This window comes from Ammospiza caudacuta, chromosome 13 (assembly GCF_027887145.1).
Source record: "Ammospiza caudacuta isolate bAmmCau1 chromosome 13, bAmmCau1.pri, whole genome shotgun sequence".
NCBI lineage: Eukaryota > Metazoa > Chordata > Aves > Passeriformes > Passerellidae > Ammospiza > Ammospiza caudacuta.
This window is the reverse complement of record NC_080605.1, coordinates 4,501,035-4,508,730: the sequence shown is the minus strand read 5'-3', so window position 1 is coordinate 4,508,730 and position 7,696 is coordinate 4,501,035.

The following is a 7,696-nucleotide window of genomic DNA, read 5'->3' as shown; positions in this document are numbered from 1 at the left end:
CCATTTGCCATTGCTTGGAGAAGGGACCAATGAATTTAAGATTCACAGTGAGTACATTGGAAAAAATAAAGCACACAGTCATTTCCAGCACTAATTTCTTTTTGAGCAGGGGGAGGAGGAGAAAAAGGTAATACTTGTATATAATTAATTACTAAAAAATAATTACTAAAATATGGGCTAAGCAATTTTCTTCCTTGAAGTTAACTAAGAAAGCCAAAGGGAAGTGGATTAGGAGAGTTTGAATGGAGAACAATCTCTTTCCATCTTCTCATAGTGGTGTTTAAGATGAGAGAAATCTGACAGCAATGGGTGAGTATTTCCATCTGGTCAAAGGTAAATGCTTTCACATTGAGAACACTTCACCTAAGGCACTCAGAGGTGAATTGCTGAAAATAAGGCCTTTGCAATAAAAATACGAAGCAAGATTGACACCCAATTCTATGATGTTACTCAAATTTAGGGTGACTTACAGTTCTAGAATGTTGAGAGTTTCCTGATTTTGATTCCAAGCTGAACAATGACGCCCTGCAGCCAAAACTAATTTTTTCCTTTTCTGTTTTGATTGCATTTCCCTTCTGTAGAGAACAGTGCTAATGGATGAAGTTGCAGGTTTATTTTAACACAGATCATTAACTGGGAAAATATTCAGGATGACTGTATCCTATTCATAGTCTAAATCTAGTTTATCAACCACACCAGGCAGTGCAATTCCATGGCTTGCGGGACAATTTTCCTAAAAAGAGAAGCACTTGAATAAAGCAGAACTGCAGAATTCTGTGATCTGAACCTGTGTAAGTGTTAGACAGAGTTAGAATAGGCTGTGCTCTGCTTTGGGTCAGTAAAAATGGGTGCCAGTGCTGGCTGTGCCTCAGAGCTTGTGGGAAATCGGGGGCTGATGGTCAGAATCTGTACAGCATTGGCTGTCAGAATTTATTTGCCAGCCACATTTCATATTGCCCTGGATCACTGAGACAGCAGAGGACACATGACAAATCTGAGTGGTATTCTGGTTTAAACAGGGCTATAAACTGTTGCAGTAAAGTAGAAAAAATATAAAGAAAGGCCTCCTTAGATCAGACCTGCTCTGGCTAGCTGTCATTTCTTCTAAGGCAAGCTAGCCCTTTGCAGGTTCCCATGTGAAAGCAATCCTGGTGGGAGCAGTTGGTTAACATCACAATCTAGTCCTGGGTGAAAAACAACCAGCACCTGGATAAACTGGTTTTATACCATTAGATAGAAATGGTGTAAACTATCTCTCACAACTTTCCCTGCATGTACACCCAAGGGTTTTGAGTGACCAATCAATACAGGGTAACAACTTGTTATTAACCAATAAAGTAATTGGCAAGAAAGCTCCTGACCAACTGGAGTCACACACAAGGTCTGTAATACTGCATAAATAAGAACTGTGTGAATAAAGAAGGGACTTTTTCCACCATGAGGAAAATGGAGCCCATGTGATTTATTCCCATAATAAACATGTCCCATTGCTACAGATTAATAAAACCATTGTCTTTGGTCTAAAAAAGAACCTTAATTGGGCTGGGAAGCTTTCTTAGATGGAATCTGGCACAAAGAATTAAGGTATAGACTGCTTCAAAGCAGGAGTTTTCCTTTGTCAGTGTATATTTAAATTTCTCAAAAGCACCCTTATTCTGGGGATGTTTATTTCTCTAACAGGGTGTGTTCCTTCCCATTGGGAACAGGCTGTGGCTCCATTCCTGGTGTCCCTACCTGCCAGCAGTGTTACAGGGCTGTCTCTGGATCTCCTGGAATCAAGCCTTGTTCTGAACAGGCAGAGACCATTAGAACTCTGGAAAAAGTCAGATTCCAAATTGATTAATTAGCAGATCTGCTTTAGCATAAACCCTGTTTTGAAGGATAATAGCTGGAGTCTAAATTAGAAGATCTGATGCTGAATATCTTTTTGTAAGAGAGGTTTGTTTCACAGATGATAAAAACTCTGCTGGAAAGCTCTTTGAAGTCACAAGAGTTTTCTGTTGATGTCAAGAATCTTTGGTCCAAGCCTTAGAGTAAAGCACACTTGCACTCATTTGTGCAAAAACACAATAAATCTGTGTTAATGGGCAGGTACAAGCACAGATTATGTGATAACTGTGTGGTTTTTCTATTAATGTATTCTCCCATGACTTTACATGTTGTTTCATTAATCTAAATCTTCCTTAGCACCACTTCTAATCTAGTCAGCAGGAGCTGCAATAATGTCTAAGCACAGAGAAAGAGCAGTGAAGTATTTGGTTGTTTTATTAAATGCCTATTGCAGTCCTTGATCATGAAGGTACCTTAGTTAAAACCAGTCCTAATTCAAATAAATATTCTGTGGAAATATTATGAAAGCTCTAATTAATCTAGCAATGGAATGTTTGTTTAATCAAGGTATTTCAGAAATACTTTTACAAAGCCTGATAAATTACACTGAAATCCAAGGTGCTAGCAGCTATAAATGATAGCTATCTAAATATTCAAGTCCTTTTACAAGAGATGTGTATGCAGAAAATAAGTAGTTTCTTTTTAAAACCACTAAAACTGTTATTTAATGCAAATGAATTATACAAAGTTCCCAAATGTGAAACTAAATTATTTTATGAATAAACATTTTTAATCATGAGGAAAAAAAACTGTCTAGACTAAAATTCATTGTAATGAATATTGTGATGATGCAGAGAAGTGATGACTCTTGCTATAAATGCTCACTAAATATGCACAGAATTATTTCCTGTTGTATGTGTGAATGCCTTTGAAGAAATGCTGAAATTCAAAGTTTTAGTGTCATGTGCCAAAGCAGGGATTTTTTTCAGCCTTTTAAAATCCAGACTTGCCCTAGAACTTTAAGTCATTATGTGACATTTTCAGGGTTTCAGATCCAAGCTCTCTGCTTTCCTTGCAGCCTGTACAGTCCAGCTGTGAGGTCATTGCTGGTCTTGCCCTGCTTCCTCTAACGACCCTGAGCTGCTGCACTTCTGCAAAACAACTGAAGTGAGTACTACAGGCAGAGACTTGGCAGGGGAGGAAAGGAAAATCATTTTGTAAGTAGCTCAGGGTTCTGTAAATCACACAGCTTGGCCAGGCTTGGCCCCTGTAACACGAGGTGAATAAATATTCCTGGTTTTATCCACCAAAATCCGTCCTGTCCTTGCATAAGATTTGGAGCTGCTCAGAGAGCCCAGAGGAGGCACCAGGATGAGCAGAGGGATGGAGCAGCTCTGCTGGGAGAAAGGCTGGCACAGCTGGCATTGTTCAGCCTGGAAAAGAGAAGCTTCAGGGTGAGAGTTTGGTTTCTTCTCAGCAGTACGTGATAAGTGATTTTCTTGTATTCATTTTGACCCACAAGCCTTCCCACTCTAGTTCTTCCTATTTTCTCCCCCATTACACTGTGGGGGGTGGAGGACAGTGAGCAGGCTGCTAAAATACCTGAAGTTCCTTCTCTATTCCTTATTTTATGGTACCAAACCTTTCTTTGCCTTTTTTGCTATTTTAACTCATTTAGAAACTGAATTTAAATATATTATTCTGATAGAAAATTTGAAAAAATCATGGAAGAAGGTGTTCTTTTGTTGTCAAAATCTTCTTTGTACAGAGGGAAAATTGGGGCTCCTCTTATTTGTACATTCTGTCAACCTGGTGAGAAGGAGCATAGGAACTTCTCATTGCCATAAAGGCATAAGGAGTGGAACTCTGCCTTTATTCTCAGAGGTTAAATCAGTCTGTGCTACAATTCTGTTTATTCCTCAGAGGAGGAGAGGAGCCATTGTTATTCTCCTCCAGCCCAGAGGAGACTCCAGCCTGTTTCAGGTCTGCAGGTAGTACTGCCATGTAAAATTGTTCCATAAGTAAAATAAATCAGTGAAGCAGGAAGAGGCTAAAACAACTGAAATTCCAGGGATTTTCCCCTCCCAGTTTATCCTTTGCTGATGACCATTGTGAACATTGCAGGAATGTGTAAATGCCTGCCAGGGGGAGGAAGGAAGATGGAGCCAAACCTTTCTCAGTGGTATGGAGTGAAAGGAATCTCAGCAATCTGAAATGCAGAAAATTCCATTTAAGCATAAGAAAAAACCTTTTCACTGTGAAGACAGCCAAACCTGGAACAGGTTGTCCAAAGGGATTTTAGGTTCTCCATCCTTGGAGACACCAAAAACCTGACTTGAAGGCAGCTGACCACAACCTGCTCTGCCTGGCCCTGGTGTGGGCAGGAGAGTGGATTAGAGAAATCTCCAGAGGTTCCTCCCAGCCTTATCCAGGGTATGATCCTGTGCTGTCCCCTCCAACCTGTGAACAGCAGCACAGAAATAAAAGAAATAAATATAATACCTGCAATTAACACAGGACAATGTCACTAGGGTGCATAAAATGCCATCTGAAAGTGCCTGAAATGATGGCTTGTGAAAATAAATTGCACTCCAATCACCCAGCTGCAGACAATTTCAGTAAAAACATTACTGAGCTGATATGTGGGTTGATGGTGTTTCCACTGGCCATGGTGTGCAAACCTCCTATTATTTTCTCAACAGAGGCTGCATAATGTTCATCTTTAGAAAAGCTATTGCAGAGATTTGTGGAAGCATAATATGAAAATAAGACTAATGGATTACCTGGGAAAGTGTTCCTGTTACTCACAGCATAAATCAGAGGTCAAATGGTTATTCACCTTAGCATGGCTCAGGCTCCATCAAGCCTTCATGCAGCTTCTGTTTTCAGAAATGAGCCAAAGTACAAATTCCATAGTCTGAACATAAGAATATTATTAAAAATAACACCTCACAGAAAGACTGAACAGAGGAAGGCAAATACATTGGAGAGATTACCTCATGTCTTCCCACGGGTTTGATCATGTGGAGGTAAATGCTTTTCTTGTACACAACAGGATTTTGTCAAAAAACTTGTTGTGAGACAGTGGAGCAGCAAGAGTTTCTATAAATATCTACTAACAATGCTTTGCATTCCTGGGAAGCAAATAAAATGGGGAACAAAGCTGGTAGGAGTATCCAGGCAGTAGAAATGGGATTAAGCACTCTAAATCCCAACTAGGTGAATCACAAGAAATTCCTGAAGCAGACTTTATTCCAGGTCTGCTGAACATTAAATAGTTGTAATTGTGCTGGTCTTGTGCTTTGTAGAATGACAAGAATTAAAATACTTTGAGGGGAGGGGAGAGGGAGAGGGAGAGAAGGGACCTTAAAGCTCATCCAGTGCTTCCTCTGTGCCAGGCTGCTCCAGCCCCAGTGTCCAGCCCGGCCTTGGGCACTGCCAGGGATCCAGGGGCAGCCCCAGCTGCTCTGGGCACCCTGTGCCAGGGCCTGCCCACCCTGCCAGGAACAATTTCTCATTGCCAATATCTGATCTGAACCTGCCTCCTGTCAGTTTCAAGGCATTCCCCCTTCTCCTGGCACTCCAGGCCCTTGAAAATAGATTTGCCAAATTTCTGTTCTTTGCATTGTAGCTAAAACCAGCAGAGTCCAAAAAACAAAGTTATCACGATGCTCTTGAGAATATTAAAGTGAAGAGTACCAATCAGATACTTTTGTTACAAAAATTCTTAGATATAGCCATTTACATAGCTCAGTGTTCTTCCATGCTGTGCATGTAAAAAATTTCAGCACCAGTTGTATTAATTTTTAAATTATTTTGGTTTGCTACAAACTCTCTATTGTACTGATATTTCTAGGAAGATTATTATTATTATTCTGATAATAGTATTTTCACTCTGGGAATATCACTTAATGATGAATCCTATGCCATTTAAATAATCATGAGTCTTTTGAGAAAATAATTACAATATAATTTCTACAGAGAACCATTTAAATTTTGATCAGAGGTTATTAGGGTCAAACATGATGTATTGCCTATCAGCATTTTTCTGATATGACCAATCTATAGGGGTTTCTTGCTCCATTTTCTAATTTTCTTTTTTTGAAACAATTTCATTTCAGATTGGGAAAATTTCTGTAGTAAGAACAGCTTTTTCTTGTCAAACTGTGAGTGATGTACGAGGGGTTTTGTTTTGTTTCTTTTTGCTTTTGAAGAAAGTATTCTGTTTTCACCTGAATATTGATGAGGCTTTTACCAATGACTTTACAAGTATCCAATTTTTATTGCCCGTGATTTTTTTTTTCTTCCTTAAATATTTATCTTTCAGAAATTCAGACACCAGTGACATTTCTACAAGTGAAACAATTAATCTCTTCTTTGGTCAACAAATGCATAAGAGACACTCCAGGAAGTGTGATTTCATTGCTGACATAGATCTTGCATTCATTTCTATACTCAGATACTTCAATCCGTGTGAATCTGATTTAAGGCTTTCATTCCCACAAAGTCAGGAGAACTCAAGGCCATATGTTTAAAGCTAAGCAGTCTGTTATTTGCTCCTCAATGAAGGACAAATGTGCTGTTGTGTTATTTAATTTCCCCAGTTATTTCCCCATTTTATGTATTCTCCCCCGTTTCTGTACAATGGTTCCTCCCTTCCCTGATTTTCCCGCCACTGCCTCTCCTGACAGTTGGTCTCCTTGGTTACCCCATTCCCTCTCAACTGCCAATCTCCCCTTGTTATGTAATTACCCCTCCCTTGCACTCCTTATATGTAAGTTTTCCTCCTCCCTGGGCCCAGTCAATCACCCCCCACTCCTCCTTGATTTCTAGAAACTTCGCCTCTCTGGGGGCTGTGGTTGGCTGTGGTCCCGGGGCCCCTCCTTTATGTTGTATTAATTGGTTAACCCCTTATGCCAGTTATGTTTGTACCTCTCCCTGGTTGGCTAGTTGGGCTTCCCTCCTCTCTCCACCCCCTTCCCTTTAAAACCTTGCCTCTCCCCTCATTCCCGGCCATTTGCTGGTTGGTGGCTTCCCTCTTGGTTCGTGTCATCATAGCTCCAATAAATCGGAGTTAGCCCCCAGCTTGTGGACGCCTCTTTCTTCGTCCTTCAGCGCTCTTCATCCGCACCGTGCATCCAGCCAAGCCCGAGGCCAAGATGCCAAGGGGGGCTGGCAATACATGCGCCGGGGGTGTCGGCCACCTCCCTCTTGCATTGGCTAGCCGGACATTAGGGCCAAGTATGCCCCCGTGCAATGTGCATATTTAACTGTTTTCAGATGTTAATTTTTCCTTATTTTTAGGGAAAGCAGATCCCTCATAAGCTTTCTTTTGTTTGCTAAAGGCAGAGCAAAATTTTAGCACAAGGATCATTTTTCATGACTATGAAGGTCAAGGTACTCTGAAAAATTTCCTTTCTCATTATGGAACCAGTCAGAGGTGGGAAACCTTGTCCAAGTTGTATGGCACAGAATCCCAGGATCAGTGGGGTTGGAAAATCCCTGCCAGCCCATGGAGTCCCAGCTGTGCCCGATGCCCATCTTATCCCCAGCCCAGAGCCCTGAGTGCCACCTCCAGCCCTTCCCGGGACACCTGCAGGGATGGGCACTGCAAAGCTCCCTGGGCAGCCCCTGCCAAGGCCTGGGCAGCCTTTCCATGGGCAAATTCCTGCTGGTGCCCGCCCTGAGCCCAGCCTGAGGCCGTTCCCTCTGCTCCTGTCCCTGTTCCTGGGAGCACAGCCCGGCCCCCCGGCTGTCCCCTCCTGGCAGGGAGTTGTGCAGAGCCACAAGGGCCCCCTGAGCCTCCTTTGCTCCAGGCTCAGCCCCTGCCCAGCTCCCTCAGGCCCTGCTGGGGCTCCAGCCAGGA